Source organism: Macrobrachium nipponense, chromosome 14, assembly GCF_015104395.2.
Source record: "Macrobrachium nipponense isolate FS-2020 chromosome 14, ASM1510439v2, whole genome shotgun sequence".
Lineage (NCBI taxonomy): Eukaryota > Metazoa > Arthropoda > Malacostraca > Decapoda > Palaemonidae > Macrobrachium > Macrobrachium nipponense.
The window spans coordinates 24,387,437-24,415,161 of NC_087207.1; the positions used below are offsets into that span (position 1 = coordinate 24,387,437).

General features: G+C 43.6%; 1 protein-coding gene across 1 annotated transcript in view; it reads left to right on the forward strand.

Moving 5' to 3' along the window:
• LOC135226397 (TATA-binding protein-associated factor 172-like) overlaps positions 1 to 27,725 on the forward strand; it is a 165,766-nt gene that overhangs the window by 40,978 nt on the left and 97,063 nt on the right.

The following is a 27,725-nucleotide window of genomic DNA, read 5'->3' on the forward strand; positions in this document are numbered from 1 at the left end:
CGAAACCCAGCAAGACCTCGGGTTTCGTGAATTCAAGAGGTCTCTGTCAATATTATATTGCTTTTCGCAAAGGTGGATGGAGTTAAGGAAAGCTCAAGGGAAGATCTCGTTTTCTCTAACCGCAGTCAAGACTTTGCGCATAAGGCAGTTACGGGTTATGTAAAGGCTCGACGTCTCGGCGACGTTCAGTAGGATTCTTGCAAAGGCATTCATCAAAAGGACACTCTTCAGGAAAGCGCAAGACAGGACTTCCTTTGCCACCTTTGCCATACTGCCAATAAATTTTAAGCTTTAGACAGGCATTAGTTGTGATACGTGGGAGAGGAAGCTGGTTGGAGAGTTTCTTCCTCTTCCCAGGATAATTTTGCAAGCTTTTTAGCCCATCTGAAAGGGTTTTTTCAGATGATAGATTTTGTTAGTTTTCTAGTCGGGACTACGCTGCCGAATTGAACATCGTCGTTCTACCTGCTGTAAGCCCTGTCTCTTAACAGATTCTTGCCCCTTTCTCGTTTGAGACGGGAATCGGAAAAATAAAATGCTCGACTTTCCTGGATTACGTTTTGTCAATTCAGTGACTTTCCCCCATTGACAATATACTATCGTTTTGTCAAGTAAGTGGGTATCCCCTCATTGACAAAATATCTCTTTGTCCCGTAAATGGGTTAGTTCTCATTGACAAGCATCTCTTTAACTTGATATTACGTAAGCGAATAAGCTCTTATTGACAAGATTCGGAAGAGCTCTCATTCGTCATTCGCAGACTCGTACAAGAAATAGACTTGTAGACTACGTCAATGAACGCTTATGTCCAATAACATAAGAAGCTTGAGCTGTCTGCTTCGATTCTCTAAGTTTTGTTCATGAAACTTGCCTGTCAGATATGTATGTAGCTGTATTTCCGGATTCAGCTATATATATGTCTGCCCAGGTAAGTATGAACAAACTTTATTGTGATATAATAAAATATTTTGCCTTGCGTTATTTTACTACTGGTTGGTTCAAGTCATACACGCTTGCTGTAGTTACCTCTTCGGATGGCAACCGAGAGGTCTATTGTCTATTATTTTAAGGACATTTAATCGTTACTCTCCCTGCAGCCTTCCAGGAGTTTTCCGATTTATCTTTTACCGTTGTATGGTAGTGTTTCTGACGACACAAACGCATCTATATATTTAGCGTTTTCTGTTTCGCTTAAATATACCAGACTTGAGAGTCTCTTTTTGCTCAAAAAATAACGGACCTATTTCTTCGTAGAATAGGGTAGCTGGCAACCCAGACATAAAGTTAAGAGACGACGTTCGTAAGCTGCTGGCTGCTGCTGTGTCTGACTGTCCAAGTTCCAACCGAGCCAGTAACAGATCGTGCGCTGTCATGCTCTGTAGGTTACGTCTCTCTCTCCTTGCGGGATTGACTGACTAACCGTATCTCTGTGCTGGCGGTTACGTCTCTCCCTGCGGGATTGACTGACTAACTGTATCTCTGTCCTACAATCACGGACTTTAGCGTAAGATTGAGGGGATTTCTTACGTGAATGAATAAACGTTGCATTCGTTTTGCCTTACTATGTTCAACAGAGTTATCTCAATCCTTTCGGTGCTCGTTACCGCCGGTATAGAACTACGAGTCTACCGCAACATTGCACGTTTATATGCTCTCCTGCTTAGGCAAAGCGCAGCCTTATAGGGAAGTAAGCTACTCGGGGAGGGAATGGATGAGCTTGCTGGGGACGCATTTCTTCCTGAAAGAAGTTTGTTTCCCCGAATAGACTGCAATTCAGACCACAGTGTTTTCCTACCGGAAACTGAAATAATATTCAGATCTAGAATTATTCTGACATCTCTCAGTGCGTCATGATAGAAAGAAGGTGCCGGATATCTGGATAGTGTTTCAGATGTCCCTGGATCTTAATCTGAAAGAAGTAAATGCATTCGGTCGTCCCTCCAGTCCTCGAAACGAGTTTTTGGGAACCAGTGGTCCACATCAACTCTGATATTCCACAGCTCTCTCATATCTTAAGAAGTATCTTCCTCTCGGTCCCTGCTCGAGTTTAAGAAATAGCCTATTTATAACAACAGGCGTAGAATGTAACGATCCTCTAGAGGTTCGTTACAGGATTGCAAAAGTCCGTACGAATCGTCTCGATCGACGGCAGCAACTTTTGACTTCCGATGGAATCTTTCTTTAGAAGTATGTTGAGAGTTGTGGAGACTTTAGGGACGCCCTTTTTCATTTCTTCTTCTCTTCGATATGTTGAGGACGAAGAGGCTTCTTCTTCTCTGCTCCCTTTTCTCGATCCGGGATCGGTACCATTAAACGCCATCCTATGATATTGAACGGGGATGGATGTTTAGTCTCTTTCCCCCTTTTTTCAATCGCTTAGGAAATGTAATGAGGATTTATGACGTCACAGGGAGCGACAATGACGCTGATCGCCCCATGTTGGCCTTCAGGATCCTGGATTCACAGAGGCCACATCCTTCCTAGTTCACTTTCCAAGGACCTTTTCCGAGAGAGTCGGTCTACTCTAACTCGAAGGTACCTATAACCTCTCCGCTCTGAGTCTGACAACGTTCAGACTATCGAGATGTTGACAGGAATAAGATTACCGTCTTCCATTTTCCGTCTGAAGAATGGGATAAGCTGGCAGTCACAACTATTAAAGAATACGCAAATATGTTGTTGACGGCTTTTGGGCTCAGAGATTTGCGTCTGTCAAACAACAAGGCCCTTCACGATCTTTGAGTTCTGTGGAATCTCGAAACTCGCTCACCATCTACTTTTTGTCTCACCTGTTTTCTCGGAGTCAGACACTCGTGCGAGATCAGGCGACATATAGTAGCCCTGAGTTTCTTGTTGACGAAGTCGGTTGCGTTTATACACCTCCCCCGATGATCGTGTAACATGAGACCAGGTTGGACTGTCAGGCATTCTTCCTTCGGGACTGAATCGCCTTTTTTGCTCCTTGCTCCTTTCTCCTGGCACCAGAAGCTCGAGTCAGGAGTTGATTCGCTGACGACGTTGGGTTGCGTTGATACACCCCCCAAGGTTTGCTTAGATTGATCGCCCAGGCAGTCCAGACACTCATCCTTCAGCGAAGAATAGTGCCTTATGTCTTCAGGGTACAGCCTTGCTGTCCTTGATTCGTCTGACTGGTCAACTGGTCGGTTACCTGACTTTAGTACAGACGGACTGACTGTGCATGTCCAGATCGAAGCTTTCAATATGGAACTTAGACGTAGTCTGAAGTTCTTGATGTCAAAGCATTCGAACCTCTCCTACCTGTTAACTTCTTGCATGTGATCAGGAAGGCCTTCTTCTAACCACCCTAGATACGACAAAGAGGGTTAGTGAGATTTTAAGCCATCGTCACAGTTTTGGCTTTAGAGAACACAGGCGGTGTTGCTCTCTAAGCCTTTCGTTGTGGCCTAAGAATGGAAACCCGTTTTTGTCCTTGGGCCAGGAGCTTGGAAGCAAGGATGGCACAAGTTAGTGGGGCGGAGGCCAGAGAGAGTCCTGTGCCCTGTCAGGTCTCTCAAGTTTTATCTACATAAAACTCAAGAAAGTCGAAGTCATTCGGGCAATCTGCAGTGTTCCGAAAAAGACCAGACTTGCCCATATCGAAGAACACCCTGGCTTTAGTGTTAAGGAGTTCTTTCAAAAATGCTCCTTCATTGTGTTTGCACAAAGATTTGAAATCTTTTTATCTGAATGCTCACGAGGTGAGGGCGCGGCCTCGGAAGCATTTCAACAGAGCATGGCACTCAGCAACATCCTGAGTACCATGTTTTAGCGAAGCAAACCTCTGTGTTCACTTCACACTCCCTGCGAGATGTGAAGATGGCATATGAGATCTGCTGCTCGCTAGGGCCATACGTGTCTGCAGACACATCAATCTTGGGGGCAAGAAGTACCACTCATCCTATCCTGTAGAAAATGGTTAGGAAGAGCTCTTAATTTAGTTGTTGAGTCGCCGACAACGGCGACTTCTTAACTCTTAAGCCTTAGTTAACACACCTTAACTTTGGCTAGGTTGGTCAGGTGGTGATATATATATTTATATATATATATTTATTTTACTTCTTAGCCCTCATGGTATGGTCAATATGGTCTAGTCACATTGTGGTCACGCCCCCGTTTGACAGATCATCTGGAGTGCACCAGCTTTATAGGTCTCTACCTCGCTGGCAACTCTAGTAAAGCGAAGCAGACTTGGGTGACAGTAATCACGAAGTCGGCTATGCTAACAGGTGGAACCAAGATGTAAATCATCTGCATGCATTTGTTTCCCAAAATCCTTCTATTCTGTCCCTTCCCACCTCCAACGGTGGGATTCAGCTATATATATATCTGACAGGTAAGTTTCATGAACAAAATGATATTGTTATGATACAATAAAGTTTGTTCATACTTACCTGGCAGATATATATAATCAAGTCCCACCCACCCACCTCCCCTCAGGGGACAGTGGAAATAAAAATTATGAATAGAAAATGGGAATGGTTCCTGATACCCGCCTCCCAGCGGCGGGAATGGGTACTAACCACCTGGCCGACCACTGCGTGTGTCGGAAGTTTTTAAAATTCTGTCGGACTTCAGAAAATACAGCTATATATATATCTGCCAGGTAAGTATGAACAAACTTTATTGTATCATAACAATATCATTTTTACTTCTTAGCCCTCATGGTATGGTCAATATGGTCTAGTCACATTGTGGTCACGCCCCCGTTGACAGATCATCTGGAGTGCACCAGCTTTATAGGTCTCTACCTCGCTGGCAACTCTAGTAAAGCAGAAGCAGACTTGGTGACAGTAATCACGAAGTCCGCTATGCTAACAGGTGGAACCAAAGATGTAAATCATCTGCATGCATTTGTTTCCCAAAATCCTTCTATTCTGTCCCTTCCCACCTCCAAAGGTGGGATTCAGCTATATATATATCTGACAGGTAAGTTTCATGAACAAAATGATATTGTTATGATACAATAAAGTTTGTTCATACTTACCTGGCAGATATATATAATCAAGTACCCACCCACCTCCCCTCAGGGGACAGTGGAAATAAAAATTATGAATAGAAAATGGGAATGGTTCTGATACCCGCCTCCCAGCGGCGGGAATGGGTACTACCCCTGGCCGACCACTGCGTGTGTCCGGAAGTTTTTAAATTCTGTCGGACTCAGAAAATACAGCTATATATATATCTGCCAGGTAAGTATGAACAAACTTTATTGTATCATAACAATATCATTTTTACCTTCTTAGGCCCTCATGGTATGGTCATATGGTCTAGTCACATTGTGGTCGCCCCCCGTTGACAGATCATCTGGAGTGCACAGCTTTATAGGTCTCTACCTCGCTGGCAACTCTAGTAAAGCAGAAGCAGACTTGGGTGACAGTAATCACGAAGTCCGCTATGCTAACAGGTGGAACCAAGATGTAAATCATCTGCATGCATTTTGTTTCCCAAAATCCTTCTATTCTGTCCCTTCCCACTCCAAGGTGGGATTCAGCTATATATATATCTGACAGGTAAGTTTTCATGACAAATGATATTGTTATGATACAATAAAGTTTGTTCATACTTACCTGGCAGATATATATAATCAAGTACCCACCCACCTCCCCTCAGGGACAGTGGAAATAAAATTATGAATAGAAAAATGGGAATGGTTTCCTGATACCCGCCTCCCCCCCAGCGGCGGGAATGGGTACTAACCACACCTGGCCGACCACTGCGTGTGTCGAAGTTTTTAAAATTCTGTCGGACTTCAGAAAATACAGCTATATATATATCTGCCAGGTAAGTATGAACAAACTTTATTGTATCATAACAATATCATATTTAACTACATGGATGTGTATGTGAATACTGCTCTTTTTGCAACCTGGATTTTAGCTTACCTGTTATTTTCTTATCAGAGCTGCCTGTTATTAAGTTTTTACTGAGCATTTTCTTATTGCATTGTTATGTATTTGTATAATTTCCTTAGATTGATTTAAGTCTACAGTGAGAAATTTTCTATTTGAGATAAATCTTACCTACTTTTAAATTTAGCTATAACTCCCCGCCGATTAGGCGAGTCGGCATTCAAACAAAAAAGAATCGAATGGCTGCCCGGATGACTGTCTAGTTTACCTGTTCTCCACCAGGTGTGTTTCGAATGTTTTAGCTCTTGTCAGAATTCTCCTTGCTGCCATTGCGGCTAGGCGATTGTTGGTATTCTGTGAAGTTTGCCTGTTTTGCACCTGGTTATGGTATTGTAATTTCATTTTCCTAAGATATCTTCCACCGGAAGCAAATCCAATAACATCAGGCTATGTAGGAATGTTTTTAGTGTAACCATGATGGTGAATTGGAAGTTGATCAACATTCCTTTGTACTGACAAGGTACAGAGTGTGATCTTGGAACTACTAGATGTGAAGAATGTAGGGAATTGTTTTGAGAAATTTATGCCGGAATATGTCAAAAATAGGAAAGACTGGAAACTAATAGATTGCCAAAGCAATTAGTTAGATCAGGACTTAAACCTGTCAGACTAGGCATTTTAGTAGGCTAGTATTGACTTCCTTTCTAGCTCCGCCTTCTGCTCCCCATTCAGTTCAGGAAAAGCGTAAGGAGAAGTTAGAACATTAGCCTATTTTTAGTTCTAATACAATTTGAACTGACTTCGTGACGGGAACGTTCCGAATCCCTCCATAGTGTGCACTCATTTTCGCGTTCCCTATTAGAAGTAAGGTGTTGGTGCCCTCGTCTGTATGTAGCCCGAGCCTAGGACTGCCAGGGAACCGGGTCAATTCTCGGGACGATGGGATTCTGTGCCCTCCAATACCTACTTCGCCCTTTTCATGGTCTGAATCTCATTTAAAGCGTTCGCCAAAGGACTGCTAAAGCGATCACCTAGGACCGTTAAAGCGTTCACATAAGGACTGTTTCGGTAAGCGTTAATGCTCGCTCCGTAGGCGCATTCTATCGTCTTCAACATCTAGTTTGAGGTGTTAGCATGCATATGCTTATTAATATATGATATAGGTATAGATATTTTATTGAGAAGATAATGTATCTGTAGCGAGTGTTACACATTTAGATATGTCGACTCGGTCGACTGTTTACCTCTCTCACGTTTTGGTTATTCTAAATTCTTGTCTGCTAGCATATTCCTTTTTCTTCGTAATGCTTGTGTTCGTTCTTTGCGTGCTTCCTCTTCGGCTATCGGCAAATCTCTTACTACTGCCTCAATTAATGTTTCTCTTTCAAGTCTACACTGTCTGTAGATCTAAAGTTCTCGCTGAGTTAGATATTCTAGCTTCAGAGATTTCTAACTTAGTTTCATACAGGAATGCTTTCAAGTATGTATGATCGCTTTCTGACGAGGCAGGAGCGTCGTTGTAACTCCTCTCCCACCGCCTCCCGCTTCTGGCACCTTGTTCTCTCTTTCCCTCAGACGACTCATGCGGACCAGGGTTCCCAGACGCGTACGATAAATATCGTACGAGTGATAATTTGACCCTCTGTACGATAAACGATTATTAATCAAAATTCGATGATTTGAAGAGGTTTGGTACAATAATTTGGTCTGATACATCTGGGAACCCTGCTGTGGATTGTTGACTCGTGTGAACGCAGTTGATTTGTGCAGACTTGGCCGAGTCCCAAGTCGCTTAAACTGTCTTCCTCTCATTGAGTCGTGGTGGATTCGATATAGCACTCAGATGCTGTCACCTCTTATTGACACATGTTGCTTTTTGTTGCCAAGGGTTGCGGAGAAAGAACAATCCTTTAAGTTCTTTTGTTTACCTCCTATCGGCAGCTGTCTCCTCCCGTTGCCCGCTGACGGAAGAAGAGTTTAAATGGAGTTGGAGGAACTTGTTTGGGCCGGTTGGCGTTTGTTGCCACACTATGCCTTGCTGTATCCTCATTTTGTTGAGGAAAGAGGCCACATAGAGAATATATCTTAATTGTCTTAGCGTATTTTGGGGCCCTCTAAATGTTGGAGAAGAGAACTAATGCTTTCTCCAATTAGAGAGCATTTCGTAACTTTTCTCGTCCTCGGACATACAATCTCCCTTTGTGTCTGCCTTGGCTTGTCATCTTGTCTTTTAAAGTCACGGAGAGCTGAAGGCTGCCTTTTGCTGTACAACGCTTATTGGTCCTTTAACCGTCTTTAGTAGGAGGTTCGCTTTCTTTCTCTTTCTTGTGGGAAAATGAACTTGAGACTGACAGACATGCTGATGGATTTTCAGTGTAACTTGAGTTATTACCTTTTATCTACGTTGTTTTGTCCCTGCGACTTCTTAGAGAGGTGGAGATGCCAACCCAGCGGGAGTTTTTAGCAAGGAAACAAGTAACTAAAACAAGTACCGTATATACTCGAGTAACGTGCGATCTCGCATATCATGCGACCCCAAAATTTTCACCAATAAACAGTGGTTTTGTCATGTATCTCATGTATCATGCGAGTTCCTTTTCCGAGAGCGTCAATTCATAAGGTTGGTGGTTTAGCATGCTAATGGCAGAGTCATTCAGATGTGTGCTTCTGCTAGTGAAGTTACGGTAATTTTCTTTTGTTCCGACACGGCATACAAACCTTCGGTCCTTTTACAATAGGAAGATACTAGCGGCAGCTGGATAGGTCGTAAGCTTTCGAACAAGGGGTTCGGTAGTTAACTGCTTGTCCGACAGGCGCGCGCCGCGCGACTGGGAGGTAAACAATCACTTTTGCTTTCGGCCTCACAGCGAGTGGACGTGTGTTCTGCGCTCTCTGCCCGCTTCATCGTCGTTTGCTTTCCCTTTGTATGGTTGTGTTTCTCTTGTGTTTGCGAGATAATTGTAAGTACAATAATTCTTTTTTTGTCATTTATTGAAGTGATTACTGATTGGATCAATCATGGATTCTCCGCGCCCTCCTATCATCCGGCGACTGTGCCCGGGAACCGAGGGGCGTAAGTGCGGTAAGTTCCGCTCGTTCCCCGAGATTGATCTTCATGTGTTATGTGCTCGGTGTCGGGGGCGTGAATGCACCCGGGCCGAGCCCTGTGATGTTTGTGTATCGTGGTCGGAGGTGCAGTGGCGCTTGTACGAGGGCAGGAAGAAGTGAAGGCCTACAAGGGAGTCGTCGGAGAGCTCTCCCACGACTCCTTTGGTTACGGACACTTCGTCTTCTTTCTTGCCCCCGGCTCAGCTCCCACGGTTGGCTCCTTCCCCTTCGGGGGGGGTTTCCAGGTCCTTCTCCTCACCCGATCTGTCGAGTGTGGAGGAGGGCGCTCGGTACCCCGACGTGGAGTTGTATTCTGGGACCTCTATCCGTTCGTCTACACCGCGCGAACGGGTAGAGACCCCTCCTAACCACCCGACCTTTGCTTCCCCAGGTGTGGCTGCTGCGAGGGACGATCTTGGACAGGTGTGGGCATGAGTGTCCAGGGGCTGCTCTACCATCTGGCTGGCTCTGTTGCGGTCACACATGCCACGGTGACCACCACTACCACCACGTTGTCAACTCCAGGCTATGCTGCTCCCCCTCATATAGTGTATTCCCCGCATGCGGTGTCTGTAACACCAACCACATCGGTGCAGGGGCCGATCGCTGTGCCACGGGGGAGTGTGATGCCACCGCCGCCCGGGTTTGCCGTGCTGCCTAAACCAGACTTCGTATGCCCGAAGAGCTCGCCCCTGGACCTGCCGCTGATACCAAGGATGTCGGTGACGCTGGTTCGTCCTCCTGGAGTGGATGTACTACCTGCCGTGCCTGCCGTACCTGCCCAGCCGATGACGATAGCTGAGACGTTGCCGACCACTGCTGCCGTGACTCGACCTGCCGTTCCTGCCGTGACTGTTCCTGCTGTTCCTGTGATGCCTGCACCTGCTGATGTCGTTCCTGTTCGTGGCGCTGCTGTTCCCGATGTCGGTCTGTCCGGACAGGCGCGTCCGGGCCCTGTTGCTTCGGCAACAGCAGCCCCGGCTCCGCCCTGGATGGCTGACTTGACATCGGTCCTGAGGAAGCTGACGAAGAAGAAGAGGAAGAGGAGGAAGGTGTCGTCGTCATCTTCGTCGTCGTCTTCGTCGTCGTCTGCCGCCTCTCCCCCTTCGACTTCTAAGGCTTCACAGCCGAAGAAGAAGAAGGTTGCCTCCTCCCCCCCTAAGAAGTCTCCTTCGGAAGCTTCTAAGGGCCTGTCTCGCTCCGGTGAGACGGGGGGTTCTTCCGCTGGTCCTCCTGCTCCCTCGGGAGCAGGGCCCGTCTCTTCTTCCGTAAGGAAGAAGACTACGGGGACCAGAGGAGTGCCGGCTAACACCGGCACTTCCTCACCCGATGCCAGAGGTTCTGCCACTGCATCGGGTTCCGTCTCGGCCTCTCGTCCGCGAGAGGTACCGAGTGTACGGTCGCCTACCAGCGACCGTACAGCCAAGAACCAGACGTCAGAGCTCGCTCAGCGTCAGGTTCACGGCACGGAGCGGAAGACTGGTGACAGCCGCTCACGCGACTCTCACCAGACCAGCTCTCGCTCTCGCGGCGACCAGCTGGCTACCCGGGCTGACGTGACGGTCCACGACCGGCCACGGGCTGAGGACAAGCAACGGTCTCACCGTGACAGTGGAGCCTGCAGGTCGCCTGACCGTCGCTCTCACAGAGAGCGATCGGGTACGGCAACCAGCACCAGCTCCTCTGACACCCGAGATCGGGGCCGCTGTGCTCAGTCCAGCCGTTCTCCACAGCGAGACGGTTCGACCAGGCCTGCAGCTCGATCGCCACCGCGGGTTGACGATCGCCTGCAGTCCTCCAAGCCCGCTGGTCCTGCCAGTGAGCGAGGAGGGAGCGTCAAGTCTGCCTCTCCCGTTCCTTCAACCTCCTCGGGTTACACCGGGAGGAGCGAGGTATTGAGGAGTGATCGTGAGGAGTGCGCTCCTCGTGATCCCACCACGACGCCCTACGTACCAGGCATGGTTCTCGGACCGACCAGGACGTATGCGCATGTGGCTGAAGGAGACCAAGAGGGGTCTGTCGCTGGTCCCCCCCTCGAGGGGGGAGGGTCTCGGGAAGTGCTCCTGTTCGAGGGACTGGACGGTCCTACTCCTCAGGATGCAGTGACTCCAGAGATCCAGAGGAACTTTGCCGAGGTTATTGCGCTGATTCGTCAGCACAACGACCTCGGGGAAGGGTCGCCTCTCCCACCTTCCGAGCCCACGTCCCGGCTCGAGTCGTTCTGGGGCCCGAAGAGGGAACCCAGACCGACGGTGGGATTGCCGCGATCAGAGCTCGCCGTCTCCGTTCTGAACCAGGTTGAGTCTCTTGTCTCCGGACAGGAAGGCTCTCTCAGGTCAGGCAGGTCGAGCAAGCTACTTCCGCCTCCTCTACTGCGACAGCGGCGATTCTACGTGCCGTCTGAAGACCCGATGCCGCCTAAACAGGTAAACCCAGAGTTAGCCAGGCTAACACCGGGTGTGTCTCTGCAGCAGCTCCTGTCTGAGAACCTATGGTTCTCGCAGCAAGAGGCACTCGGTCTGGAATCCACTGCCATGTCAGCTTTCCAGGCCGTCTCCTGGCTAGACCTGTGGTCCCTCACAGTGTCTAAGGTCGTAACCAACTCCGGGGGGATCTCCCCCGAAGAAGACTCGGCCTTCAGGAGGCTTTGCCAGTCTGGAGGAAGAGCCATCTCCTTCCTCGCCCACCAGACGGTAAACCTGTGGGCCAACCTGGTACTCCGTCGTAGGGACGCTGTCCTTACACGAGTGTCCAGAGCGGCTGGGCGTGAGGCAGCATTTGGGCTTCGTAATGGACTTTTACGGAGTTCCTCCTCTCTCTTCCCAGGAGAGATGGTGGACGCTGTGGTGGACAGATGGCGCACTGATGACAGTGACCGTCTGGTACACCAGGCAGTTTCGAAGGCTTCTGGGCAGCCTCGAACTGCGGCCAAGCCAAAGAGCTCGGCTAGCGCTTCCACGGCAGCTAAGACGATAGATTCGTCGAAGCCCCGTGGAAAGACTCTGTCTTCTTCGTCTTCTGCCAAGGGGGGCCGTAACTAGCCCTCCTCCCAGCCTTCCTTGTCGCGAGGAGGGTCAGGGAAGAAGTCGAAGAAAGGGGGAAAACGCTAGGGACGGCGTTCCCCCTCACCTGCTGCCGGAAGCGGGGGGGTGCCTGGCCAGCCATTGGGCAACTTGGCAGCGCTACGGCGCCGAGACCTGGATAGTAGATGTCCTTCGGGAGGGATATCTATTACCCTTCGAATCTCGGCCACCCCTCACCTCCAACCCGGTCCAACAGCAATCGTACGTTCCAGGCTCTTCGAAGGACGTAGCACTAAAACAGGAGATCCAGTCCATGCTGAGCAGCATGTAGAGATCGTCACGGATCAGTCACCGGGCTTTTTACAGTCGTCTTTTCCTGTGGAAAGGCTACGGGGGGCTGGCGCCCAGTGATAGATCTCTCCCCCCTGAACCGGTTCGTTCGCCAGACTCGGTTTTCAAGATGGAGACTGGCACGCTCCGTGCCGACTCCATCAGGAGAAACGATTTCATTGCTTTCAGTGGATCTGAAGGATGCATATTTCCAAATACCCATCCATCAATCCTCCAGAAAGTACCTCCGCTTCATCCTCGACGGGACGGTGTACCAATTCAGGGCACTTTGTTTCGGTCTCTCAACCGCCCCACAGGTGTTCACGCGAGTGTTCACTCTGGTGTCTGCTTGGGCCCATTCGCACGGGATACGTCTGATGAGGTATATCAACGATTGGTTAGTCAGTTGCTGCAGGACAGGGATCGACTACTCGAGCTTTGTCGCGATCTGGGGATCGTGGTGAACTACGAGAAGTCCGATCTCGAACCCAAGCAGAGGATGAAGTACCTGGGTATACTGATCGACATGGTAGCAGGGCGAGTCTTCCCCGCAGACTCGCGGATCAGCAGATTCAGGGAGGCAGCCAACCAGTTCCTGTCTCGGCAGGAACAGGCAGCTCAGCAGTGGCAAGTCGTTATCGGACACCTGTCGTCACTCGAGAAGTTAGTCCCTCACGCATCGACCGAGGGGTGGGACGCACACCTGGAGGAGTTGCTGACTTCAGGCGTGTGGGACGATCACAACAAGCACCTTCACATCAATGTACTGGAGCTCAAGGCAGCGTTTCTCGCACTCCAAGAGTTCCAGGACCGCTTGATGGGACACTCTGTGGTGTTGATGTGCGACAACACCACGGTAGTGGCTTACGTCAACAAACAGGGGGGCCTAGTGTCTCTCCCGTTGTACCAGTTGACTCGGCAGGTGCACGAGTGGGCCGAGGCTCACTCAATAGAGCTGTCAGCACGCTACATTCCAGGGAAGAGGAATGTAGTAGCAGACAAGCTCAGCCGTCGGGATCAGGTGATAGGGACCGAATGGTCTCTACACCAGGACGTGGCGGAAAGGCTCTTCGACCTGTGGGGGCGACCAGTCGTGGATCTGTTCTCCACCCTGCACAACAGGAAACTTCAGGTTTTCTTTTCAGCCGTGCCGGACCCATGGGCAGCTGCAGAGGACGCTCTTCAACATCCGTAGGACAACCTCTTTGCGTATGCCTTTCCCCCGTTCAGCCTGATTCGCAAGGTGATCAGTTGAGCACTGGTCACCCCGAATCTCAGGATGATCCTGGTGGCTCTGGCCATTTGGTATCCGGACCTGCTGGCTCTTCTTGCAGGAGAACCGAGAGAGATTCCCCCTTGGCACAACCTTCTCGCCCAGCCACACGTAGAGCGGTACCACCAACAGTCCAGTCCCTACTACTCACGGCTGGCTGTTTATCCACCATCTCTTGCGAACAAGAGGCTTTTCTCGCAGCGCAGCAACAGAGATGGCTGGAAACGTCCGTCAGTCCTCTGCAGCTGTGTACCAGGGGAAGTGGGCCGTCTTCTGTGGTTGGTGTCGTAGACGGGGTATATCTCCTCTCAGAGCCACTCTTCAGCAGGTAGCGGATTTCCTCGTATTTCTTTGCCGAGAGAAGCTCCTCTCAGTCCCCACAGTCAAAGGATATAGAGCCGCCCTGGCAATAGTCCTGAAACTGAGGGGATTGGACATCTCGAACTCGTTCGAGATCTTACTTATGAGGAGCTTCGAAAGGTCTTGCCCACCCAGGGAACTCAGGCCCCCTGCGTGGGACGTGACTCTCGTCCTTAGGAGTTTGACTCGAAGACCCTTCGAGCCACTCCGAGAGTCGTCAGACAGGGATCTGACCCTCAAGACCCTCTTCTTGCTGGCCCTGGCATCGGCGAAGAGAGTAGGGGAGCTTCATGGTCTTTCCTTTGATGTATGACACTCCAGGGGATGGGGATCTGTGACGCTCGATTTCGTCCCGAACTTCGTTGCGAAGACTCAGAAACCGTCGATCCCTGACGACAGGTTTGAGTCTTTCACGATCCCTTCCCTAATGGACTTCACCGATAATGATGCGGATGAGATGCTGCTTTGTCCTGTGAGGGCGCTACGGCGCTATCTGAAGAGAACTCGGCACCTCAGGCCTGAGTGTCGACGCCTCTTCGTTAGCACCGGGTAACCAGAAAGAGGTATCCAGACACTTTCTTTCTGGCTACGTGAGGTGATCAGGATGGCGTATGAGGCTGATGGTAGTGACGACATCCGTACGCCCCGTCCGAGAGCCCACGAAGTCAGAAGCATTGGCCCGTCAATGGCGTTCCGTAAGAACTTCTCCGTGGCGCAGGTCCTGAAGGCAGGTGTCTGGGCCAACCAGACTACCTTCACATCCTTCTACCTTCGGGATATTGCCCACAGGTCCTTGGATACCTTTTCCTTGGGACCCATGGTGGCTGCTCAACAAGTTGTGTAGCTAACCCAGACCCTCGCAGGCTGAACAGCATCGAGTCCTCCTGTGACTGTGGCGAATGGATGTGAGAATGAGTGAGTGACCTGGCTTTCTCTTCCCATCTTTTCCTTCTCCTCTACCTGTGGGCAGAGGGTCACAGTCGTCACTACGCTGGATGAGGACGAGATGCAGGGGAGCTATATGACAGAGCCCCATCCTATCCCTTTCACTAGGGATAGGAGCAGAATATCCACCACTTCCTCCTACAAGGGGGGGGAAGTGGATGCCAACAAGAGACAAACCCATGACTTTATATTTGCTCCTGTACAGGAACAAGTTCTTACATTGCTGGTACGAAGAGATACGCTTGCCTCTCTCTTAGTACTCGGTCCAGAGGTCTGACCTTGATCCTGCGGTGCACACCCCGATCAATCGGACAGAGGCTTGGATCCCTCCCTCGCTCTTACGCCACCAGGGGGCATTCCAAGGTTGGGCGGAACACCAGTCTGTTCACAAAAGACTCAGATTCCTCCCACCAAGAAGTGAGTCTTCCTATTGTAAAAGGACCGAAGGTTTGTATGCCGTGTCGGAACAAATGACAGTTTGTCCAAAATTGCATTTTTCCTAACTATACAAACCTGAGGTCCTTTTACACATAGCCCCACCTCATGCCACCCCTCACTCTGCAGATTTTGCTTGGGCCTAAAGCAAAAGTGATTGATTACCTCCCAGTCGCGCGGTGCGCGCCTGTCGGACAAGCAGTTAACTACCGAACCCCTTGTTCGAAAGCTTACGACCTATCCAGCTGCCGCTAGTATCTTCCTATTGTAAAAGGACCTCAGGTTTGTATAGTTAGGAAAAATGCAATTTTGGACAAATTGTCATATTAATCTCGAGAATTGAATAGAAAATCTCAAGATTAACAAAGAATCCCAAGATAATAAAATAATTGTAAAAATAATGCCTTGGAGTCCTCAATCATTCTCTCTCTCTCTCTCTCTCTCTCTCTCTCTCTCTCTCTCTCTCGTTTCTCAGAATAAATACTGTATTTGAGTTTGCTTCACCAACGGTATCAGTAATGTGTGACATTGTGTGTGTGTTTTAAAAAAATGTGCAGTGCACACACATTCCGATGTTTCGGTTTTTTGGAATTTTTCAGATTTCGGAAATGTGAGGTCAGATGCATAATCAAACAAACGTCACTACTGCAGCAGAAACATTTTTTCCCTTTGTTTTTCATTATTGTTATTTATTAATTACAGTTTATTTAAATAAAAATTAATATAATACTATGAAATGAATGTGGGATATTAAGATCACCTATAATAAAATAGTGGGAAATTAATACCATATGTTCACTAATAGCTATTATTTTCAAAACAAACATTCCGTAAAACGCAAAAAATATATGTACATAACAATCAAAATCTAATAATGTTTTGCAGTTCAACTTGTGAATTTTAACAATAAGTTTGACTATGTAATATATTTCACCATATCGATCTTGAAGTTGAAGAGTCGTAAAATTTTGAGGATGGTCCGGGAAAAGGATTTGTACTTTGCGATTACGTATCGCTACAACACCATGTGGTATTTTCATACCACTATATTGATGACGCATCCCTACGACACTGGTATTTTTCATACCACTATACATTAAAGTTAAAATGATCATATTATATTATTGCTTTCACGAAGAAATAATTATATAAAGAAAATTATTGAGTAATTTTTGCCGTCAGGAGTCAGAAAATCACGAACATGGTAACGTTCAAACCTAGTGCCATCCACGGCATATGTCTATAAATAGAACAGAAGCAGAGGGCAGTCATTGGATAACAGATCTCCATGGCTACCAACCAGCCAATCAGGTGTTAGTTATACTATGTGAATTTCCTAGAATGAACGTTTAACACGGGAAGCTAACGATGATGTGTGTGCTTTGCATACAGTACGTAGTTTTAGTTTTTAATAGTGTAAGTATTTTACTGATTACATGAAGAATAAAATGATTCCTTCTCATTACTTTGAATGCAAAATGGTTTGAAGATTCTTCGGCAAAAAGAAAAAAGAAAAAAAAAATCTTTAGATGATACCTATTTACTAACGCTGTCACCTACAAAACAAAATTCAGCTCTGTAATCTCCGGAAAAATGTTAATCTTTCTGTCTACTGGTCACACACTTTATAGCCCCCGCGACTAACAACAAAAAAATTTGTTTGTTTGATTTATCTTCTAAAGATGTAGGTATTACCTGTTGGTACAGCACATTTTTTAACAGTATGCCCATACACACGCACACACACACACACACACACACACACACACATTCAGTTGCATGTGTGCTAATACCTATTGCTTTCAGAGACTCATATTAACACTTAACAGTATATAGTTGAGAGAGAGAGAGAGAGAGAGAGAGAGAGAGAGAGAGAGAGAGAGAGAGAGAGAGAGACCTTACCTTTACCTTACCTTACAGTTCGTTCGGGTTCCCGCCCCAGGTCCCTCAGTGTGAGGCGCCTCTAATGTCTACCAGAGAGTTGCTAGTACATCTTCCGGTATATTTTTGCATCTTCCAATCTTGGATGGTCTGGGATGCAGTTTAGATATTTGTCGAGCTTATTCTTAAACACATCTACGCTCACTCCTGATATATTCCTCAGATGAGCTGGCAACGCGTTGAATAGACGCTGCATTATTTCGATGCTGGTGCGTAGTGGATTAATGTCCTGTGTGCTTTCCTTATTTTTCCTGGTATAGTTTTGGGCACTATTAATCTACCTCTGCTTGCTCTTTCTGATATTTTTTTAGTTCCATGATATTTTCTGTTATTCCTTCTATCTGTTTCCATGCCTGAATTATCATGTAGCGTTCTCTTCTCCTTTCTAGACTATATAATTTTAAGGATTGTAGTCTTTCCCAGTAGTCTAGGTCCTTAACTTCTTCTATTCTAGCTGTAAAGGACCTTTGTACACTCTCTATTTGTGCAATATCCTTTTGATAGTGTGGGTACCATATCATATTGCAATATTCAAGTGGACTACGAACATATGTTTTATAAAGCATAATCATGTGTTCAGCTTTTCTTGTTTTGAAGTGCCGTAACAACATTCCCATTTTTGCTTTACATTTTGCCAACAGAATTGCTATTTGATCATTGCATAACATGTTCTATTCATCATCACACCAAGGTCTTTAACTGCTTCCTTATTTGTGATTGTCTCATTATTAGGTCCCCTATATGCATATAGCTTTCCTTCTGTGTCTCCATAATTTATTGATTCAAATTTATCAGAGTTAAATACCATCCTATTTACCTCTGCCCAATCATATACTTTGTTAAGGTCTCTTTGTAGAGCGTTCCTATCTTCATCACAAGTAATTTTCTCTACTTATTCTTGTGTCATCAGCGAAACTACTCACTACCGAATCCTTAACATTACTGTCTATGTCTTCAATCATAATAACAACAATATTGCAGCTAGCACCGTACCTTGTGGCACACCGGATATTACCTTGGTTTCATCCGATTTCTCATCGTTTGGCAATAACTATCTGTTTTCTGTTGTGTAAAATTCTTTAACCATCTTCCTACTTTATCTACGATATTGTGTTTTTCTAATTTTCTTTGCTAATATATTATGGTCTACTTTGTCAAAAGCTTTTGCAAAGTCTAAATAAACCACATCTGTTTCATTTCCGCTTTTCATATTTTTTGAATATGTTCTCACGGTGGACTAACAGTGGGTTTGTGTACTTTTTTTTTCCGGGTACGAAACCGTGTTGTCCTATATTAAACAAATTATTTTTTTATTAAATGTTTCATAATATTTTTCTTCATTACCCTTTCATACACTTTCATAATATGTGATGTTAGACTCACAGGCCTATAATTACTTTGCCTCTAGTCTTGATCCACTTTTGAAAGTAGGGGTGATATATGCTAATTTGTGCTCATCATAATCTTGCCTGTATCTACACTTTGTCTTAATAATATTGCAAGTGGCTTTGCGATAGAATGAACTACTTTCTTTAACAAAATAGCAGGGACTCCATCCGGCCCTGCAGCAGCTCCATTTTTAATTTCATTAATTGCCTGCACAATATCAGCTTCATTATTTCTATGTCATCTAAATATTCACTATTTTCTTCCCTTACTTTCTTATCATTATCTCATTATCTATTCTAGGGTGAATTCTCTCTTATATCGTTCTGCCAGTATGTTGCAAATTTCCTTTTTTTCATTCGTTAATCTCCCTTCAATTCTCAGAGGGCCTATTTCTATTCTTCTTTTATTCATCTTCTTCGCATATGAGTATAATAGTTTGGGGTTTTGCTTGATATTTAATAGGGTTTTTTCTTCCAAGTCCCGTTTTTCATTTTCTTTTGATTGTATAATCTTTTGTTCTGCATTTTCTATCTTACTTTTTAGTTCTATAACTTTCCATGCATTTTTTTCTTTTGCAAGACCTTTTTTTCCACTTTCTGATTTTCTGGAACAAGATCCTTCTGTCTCTTGGTATGCATGAATGATGTTTACTTTTCTTCTTCGGTATATATTTTTCCACTATTTTCTCCAATATTTTATATAATATCTCCGTATTTATCCTTATGTCATCACTTATGAAAATGTTATCCCAATCTTTGTTTAATTCTTCATTAATTTTCTGACCATTTTTATATTTTCACTGTAGAAGTTGTATTTTCCATATCCTTCCCACTTTTTTCATTTCTTGCTTATCTCTATTTCACTTGCTTTGGAATGACTGTTAATTCTATGACATTATGGTCTGAATATCTCGCATTATAAACTATTATTTCTTTAACATAATTCATCTCGTTCACAAATACTAGGTCTAAAGTATTTTCCTTTCTTGTTGGCAGGTGATTTATTTGTTGAATGTTGTATTCTAGTAGCATATCTAATAGCTTTTTCAAATTGCCTCTTATCTTCTGCACTACTATTACTCTCTTTTTTATATGTATAGTACAACCACAATCTCCTATTCGTTCTTTCCATTCTACGAAAGGAAAGTTGAAGTCACCAGATAGGAGAATAGTCTAGTCCTTGTGATTTCTACATATATCATCCAATTTTCAATTATTAAGTCAAACTCTTTAGTATTAGGAGGTCTATATATTACTATGTTCATCAATTTTTCAGATTCAAATTCTACCGCTATTAGTTCACATTCTGAGTTACTATATTTCTCATATATTTTTCCTTGTTTTTTTTTGTCTTTCCCATATATTGCGGTTCCCCTTGATTCCTATTTTTTCTATCTGATCTATAAAGTTTGGAACCCTTTTATTTGATCATCATTCCCAGTCTCTTGGGAATACCAGGTTTCACTTATATTCATTATATCTATTTTCTTTTCATGGGTTAGTTCTTCTAAGTACTCTATTTTTCTTTTGAGTTACTCGTAACTAAACCCTGCGCATTCATCACTATGATGGTTTGCGTGTTTTCTCCTTCATTTAATACTGGTAGTAATAAGGATTTTCCCATGTCTCTTTCCTGTTCTGGTATGTTGTTCTTTTTTTCATTTCCAGAAATTCTGACATTAAAAAATCCAACTTTTCCATAATATTTGATCTTCCTTCATCATAATTATTCATTTTGTGTCTGAATCTGCAATTTTCCTTTTCTCCGTTTCTGCAATATCCTCTTGCATAATAAATACAGTTATTATCTCTTGAGTAGAATTTCGGAGCTGATGCTTTGAAATTTTTTGCTGACACCTCTGCATATCTCATTGGTGGTTTGCTTTTCTCTTTTACCTGATATTCTTGATTTCTCTCTTTATTTGTTTCTTTCTTATTTTGGATTTTATTACTTGGTTGGTTATTTATTTGATTATGATTCATGGCTACAGGGTGCATATATTTGCATTTTTTGTCGACTTACATCCTTTTCCTTCTTTTAGGTTTTTTACATATTTTTGGATGCAGATCTCTGCATCATCCCCATATCCATCTAAGTATGCACATTTACCATATATTTCATAGTTTTGACATATCTTAGGATGTTTGTAGTAACATCTTTCTCCAAATCTGCAATTCCCTCTTTTCAAAAGATTGCAGATTTTGTCTTTCTTGTCTATTTTTTCCTCTTTCCCCGTCATTGTGTAGATCTGGGTAGAGCCTCTTCGGGCGGGATTTGCTTTTCTGTTGATCAATATCGTAATTTATTTCTTCGTAGGTATGCTGCTTTATTGCCTCATATGTAGTATCAATGAGTATCTTCTGCATCCACCTACTTTCACTTTTATCTTCTTTGTTTTCCTTATTTTTTTGCTGTCATTTCATTTTTGTTTACTTCTCTTCCGTTTTCCTCTCTTCTTCTTCTTCTTCTTCTCTTCCTCTTCTTCTTCATCCTCAACTATTTGTACATTCAATCTTGATTTCAATAACATTGTCTATCCATGATAGACATGTTGAACAAAAAATTCTTGTATCTTTTCTCAAATCTTGTATTACCTCAGCACACTGTGGATGGTCGGAATGTTGCATGCAGCACATTTTCTGATTAGGTTTTGTGGATTGACTATGCTATACCAAACCTTACACAGTTTGCATGCTTTTGGCATTCTTTTTTCCTAATGCATCAATTAGGATATTCACAAGATTCACCCTTATTCATTTTCTTTGTCGGAATATGTTGGTTTATGTATATTTTCTTTATGAGTCTCTTGACCACTTGGATTTTATTTGGAACTTCTTCAATTATTTTCAAGATGTTTTTCATTAGATTTGTTCCAGTTTGAAGGATTATATCCTTCTAATATATCTATGAATGCTTTTGTATCTTTTTGGTTAGGACTGTTGCTGATTTCATAGATGAGAAATGCCAGTTCCCTTCCTGCTACCTCATCGTATTGCGAATCTGCTAACACGCCAAATTATGCCACCTCTTCCCGCAGTTGGAACTTACTGCCATCTTGTTTCTGATTTATAGTATTACACTTGATAAACTAACTTTAGAAGACGCTTTATCCTACTATTTTCACACTAATCTTATCACCGATAGTTCACGAACACTTCTAGATATTTCTCAAATTCTAGTCGTATGTTAAACTTGTGATATCTGTTGATTAATCTGACTTCACGCGGTACGTCTCACCAAGCAAGATGGCTACTACGAGAAGAGAGAGAGAGAGAGAGAGAGAGAGAGAGAGAGAGAGAGAGAGAGAGAGAGAGAGAGAGAGAGAAGAGATTCATCTCTCTCATCTCTCGAGGAATATTAAGAGTTGTTCCCTGCTTTATGTAAATTTAGTTCATGTGACTGACAACAACAAAGTTCATATTTGTTTTTTTGTCTTCCAGATATGAATTACCCGTACTGCACATTTTTTAACAAGCATGAACACACTGCCTGCATGTGTACTAATGTCCACTGGTTAAATATACTCGGATTACTCTCTCTCTCTCTCTCTCTCTCTCTCTCTCTCTCTCTCTCTCTCTCTCTCTCTCTCTCTCTCTCTCTCTCTCTCTCTCTCTCTCTCTCTCTCTCTCTCTCTCTCAGGAAAGATACTGTCAATTCAAATTATCAGTATCTTTTCTTGATAGACAGATGGACAGACAGATTAAATATTTAGGACTTCAACGCTTGGCATATGTCAATTATTTTATTATCTTGGGATTTTTGGTTAATCTTGGGATTTTCCATGGTCAACTCTTGGGATTAGTAAGAAAAATGCGATTATTTGAGTAGCATTAGCAGCAGCTGCAGCGCACACCCAAATGAATCGGGTAAGCCTAGCACGACAAACAATAGTATCTACAAAATGAGCTGAGCTCTCTGGCTGGGCTGTTTTGGTCCTCCCACGTGTTTGATCGCATATCTGCCAAATTTATAACAACAGCAGAGATAAAACCATTTCTCCCATTACAGATATCAAATATTATCTTTTCCGTTACGTAGAATTCTAAATAAATTACTTAGGTTCACGATTGATAAAGTTTTTTTTATGCAATAACAAGAAAAGGAGTCAGATTTTCTATCAACATGGCATCTCATTTTGGTGCTGTTGTGAATATTTCAACCAGTTCCACGTGCGTTTAAATCCATACTGATTGTATAGTCTGGAGGCAGATCTCCCTTCTACACATATCTTGATTTCTTAATATCGTAGGTATAGAATAAATTGGTGAGCAAGGAAATATGAAATAAAGCATAACAGAGTAAGTTTGACGAGTGAGAAAATAAACAATCGTATACAGACAGATTCTCTCTCTTCTCCGCCTCCCTCGTCTCTCTCCTCCTCCCTTCTCTCTCTCTCTCAATCTCGTTCCTTCTCTCTCTCTCTCTCTCTGACAAATTAATAGACGGGAAACAAAGACTGAATATTGCTTGAATGCGATATGGCAAAGTTTTGGCCTGACTGAAGTGTGGAGTGACTTTGACACCGACTTACAAGTTATTCCTGGTCATCTCACAGCCATGGATAAACATCAACTTCACAGCCATGGATAAACATCAACTTCACAGCCATGGATAAACATCAACTTCACAGCCGAGAAAGGACAATCGTACACAAAATAAATAGGAATGGAAAATGCGAAATGCGGGCCTATGTTGTCCCATAAAAAAAGCTCTTGCTGGAGCTAAGATTTGAGAGAGAGGACGAGAGAGAGAGAGAGAGAGAGAGAGAGGAGAGAGAGAGAGTACGATAGAATAGAGAGGATAGGAGAGAGAGAGAGAGAGAGAGGAGAGAGAAGAGAGAGAGAGAGAAGAGAGAGAGAGAGAGAGAGAGAGAGAGAGAGAGAGAGAAGAGAGAGAGACAGAGCCGGCCGAATAAGGAGATTAAAGTACCTGGGAATGAAAATCCCTTATAATCTCATAATTATAGCCTCGGGGTTTGTCTCAAGGACATTCAAAGGTCTGTCACACACGGGCAGTTGTTTTTGTAAAATTAGCATAAGGGCAGATCTTTAAAAGCCATGCCAGAGAGCTCGCCACGGTGACAAGACTACCTTCCATATGAAGATGAAATGATCAAAGATCTGGAAGATGACGAATATGATGATTGCCTTGATGGCGAAGAATTCAGAGCAGTATTTGATGATACGGAGACGGAGAGCGACTTTGGAGGATTTTAGTTTATTAATTTTATGCATTTTTTTTTACTTTAATAAATTTTCAATAAATTTTCACTTACCTGCGTATCCTAAAATAAAAATAATAGTTTAAGTAACAAATGCTTCTTTTACCGAGTAAAACGAAAAGTAAAAAATCCTTTGGTATTGTGCCTTAATCCACTGATTTGGAAATTATAGATGGTTAGTCTAGAACAGTTAAACATGTTGTATAAACCAAAATAATGCAAATGGTGCACGATCGCTCTTTTGTATTTTAAAATACAATAGTAATATGAGAATGCATACAATATTATTGCATATAGTGAAGTACAAGTAACGCATAACTTTTTAAAAGATCTACTGTTTTCCTCCGATAGTAACTATCGCAATCGGCCGATTTTGGAAAGCATAGATGGTATGCTAATTTTTTACCGCGTGTATGATGCGACTCCTTTAAAATTAGCTTCAAAATTAGGTTTCAAAAGTCGCATAATATGCGAGTATATACGGTAACTCATTTCTGATGCTGCAGGGTAATGTCCTCATGCTTATACTCACTCAGTTTGGAAGAAGTAAGAACATTTTCGCTTCCTGTCTGATTACGCAGCTTGGTTTAAGGCGAAAAGGGATTATCTATTGGTAGTCTTATTTTATACCTTTTGGGGATAAGTGCAGATTCAGGTTTTGGGATATGGACAGTTGCAACCTCCTGACATGCATGGAGAGACTTGGGACCAGTACGTTACATGGTGGAGATGGTGAAGGGCAGTTAATTCATTTTGGTTGTCCTCCACTGGTTTAGTCTCCCTCTTATAGCTTCCCTTGTCTTCAGCAGAAATCTCTCATAAGTCTCTCTTAGTAGGAGATTGTATATACAGGGAATGATGGTCCAAGGGTAATTCTTTAGGAAGACACCCATAAGTAATTGGAGATATTCTTGGACATTTGGAGACTGAATAACATTAAGTGTCTGCCCATATACTTGTTGGTTTTCTAGCATGGTTTTAGTGACTTTCCAAAGAACAGTCAGACTTGTGGTACACATGCAGAATGTATTTCACTTACCATACATCCACAGTCATGCAAGTTCCTTCAAAAAGTTTTTACTAGAAGGTATTGCTGTTCTGTCCACTTTGTTTGGGTTAGTTTGCAGCCCTCTATAAGTTGTGTCAGGGACTTGTTGCCCATTGGTAGATGGTGTCGACTTTAGGAGCAAGACACTTCTACTGAATCAGTGATTCAAGTTAGCCAACTCTGTCAACAGTATTCCAAAGGCCAAGGACCTGTTGCTTCTTCTGGCCCAATTTCTTTATATCCCCATTCTTATCTAGTGATGTGGGGATGATACTTAATTATGCATGCTTGTCGGTCAAGATGAATAGGTATGTGCTGCTTGAAGAATTTTAGACCTGAAGGAAACTTCCTATATGGTAAGGGCTTTTCCTCATTAGGAAACATGGCCTCACGGGATATTTTTAGATACTCATGCTCAATTAATGTACAGTTTCAGCGTAAGAATTAGGACTTACAAATAACGTTCATTAAATCTGTAAGTAATCCAGAACCAACTTTGGCTTCAGGACTGTAGGAAGGACCCTGTAACCAGGAATCGTCCATTTTGTTCTTAAACCTAAGTCCAAGTTTTGGTCTTTTCCCTCTATCATGCAACACAGAGTTTAACTAGTGTCATTATGCTTTCATGCAACATAGAATGGTCAGCACTACACCTGGTAAAATTTTTTAGATTTCGGGGCAGTGGAAAGACATCAGGATGCTTAGCAGGTTTATTCCCAGTCAGAAACAAAGTCTTTGTGAGAAGTTTGCTGCTTTGAGTGAAATGAAACACCATATTGGTTTGATCATTCATTCTGTGGAAGGACAGTGTTTTAGCAATTGGGGATTCAGGAAGAACAACTACCTACAAGGGCCTTTACATCCGTAAGTTTGGCACTTGTGTTCGGTGTGTTGCTGAGGGTACCATTCTGGAGGAATTTTCAGCACCTGGAACCTTGTAACCATCAATGTTTTCTGTTTAGAGGAGAAGACTTTTCACTGTCTACTTCCAAAGTTATCGTTTCATACGTACTTTCCTTGGTATTGCATCAAGTACTTTTAGATCTTGCTGAGGACCAGCACTGTAAGGTGTTGAGATTGAAGCCCCTTCATCTCTATATCAGTCTCTCTCTGGAGTTTAGATGCGCGTCCAAACTTTATCTGAATTTACTGCAAAACCTTTTATTTAACAGTGGTTAATAAGTAAATTTATTGTCAGCACCCTTCTTTAAGCTGGTGTAAAGGGAATGCTATTTTAGCTCTCTGCCTTAGAGCTGAGGGTGATGTTAAGGCTATGCTTTACAGTTCCCCGTAAGAATTCCAATGTAACCCCTTGGGGGGGAAAAAGAGGAAACTTCTCTATCCTGTTGGGGCATTTAAATTTAAAGGTTAAACCTAGAACATTTTTACCATCCTTTTAGAAACCTTGAACATCTTTGTCAAAGGTAAATGCTGGAAGAGGTAAAGTTAACCTTTAATTTTGTGGTTTTAAGAAAAACAGATGTTGTGGTCAAAGGTTAGCCTAGAAGAGGCAAATTAACCTTTTGTTCTGTGGTTTTAGAAAACCTACCTATCTTTGCCAATGGTTAAGCTTGAAGGCAAAGTTAACTTTTTTGTTTTGTGGTTTTCGAAAATCTAGAATGTATTTGTGAAGGTTAAGCCTGGAAGAGACAAAGTTAACCTTTGTGTTGTGATTTTTAGAAACTTGTAACACCTTTGCCAATGGTTAAACTGGAAGGCAAAGTTAACTTTTGTTTTGTGGTTTTAGAAAACCTAGAATGTATTTGTGAAGGTTAAGCCTGGACAAAGTTTCTAAAATTCACAACATAAAAGGTGTGAATTTTAGAAACTTTGTCCAGGAATACAAGTGCATGAGAACTAGCTCCATATCTTCTACCTTTATTGAAGTTAAACATTCATAATGTGAGCAGCAGTTGCAACGTTATTTAGTGTTAAGTCAATTTGTCACTCCAGAATGGGATTGATGTGTCACAGTAGAAGTACAATTCATTTTTTGCCCGATCACTACCTTAAGTATACAGAATTGTGTTTGAAAACAGTAAAGCCCTTAATCCGCTGCTAGTAGTGGGTAGTCTTTTCCTGAACCGAAAAAAAGAGCAATTCTTTAGGCTCTTTTGTTTAAATCCCGGGTTTTAATATTTTGGGTAGCGTGAAGGTACAAATTTTGTATAGGAGCATACCTTTATATTGTAAAGGTATTTATTTTAGGTGACTGTCGTTTTATAGGGCTTTTGGACACGGGCACAGGGGTCACTCATACCGCTTGCGTTTTATGCTAGCTGAATCGAAGCGGTTTTCTCTGCAAGGCTGCTCTTTGCTGCATACGTAAGAGAGCCTTGCTTCCTGAATGGAACCCAATTTCTGGTGTTAGTAAAATCCACCAAGGATTCCAGATCAGGTGAGAATGTTTTGGGTTTCGTATAAGGAACCTTTAGCTCAAATGGCTGAGCAGAATTTTGTCTAGCTGCACTACCCACCATCCTCTTCTTAATGTGGGAATCAGCTAAATTTAACAGTAGGTAAGATTCATCTTAAATAATATAAATTTTCATAATAAAATTTATTATTTGGATACTTACTGTTAAAGTACGTAGACCCACCCAGCCTCCCCACAACTTAGTGGGCTGTCAAGGAGAATTCTGACGAGCTAAAACATTCGAAACACCTGGTGGAGAACAGGTAAACTAGACAGTCATCCGGGCGGCCATTCAATTTTTTTTTTTTTTGAATGCCGACTCGCCTAATCGGTGGGGAGATATAGCTAAATTTAATAGTAGGTAAG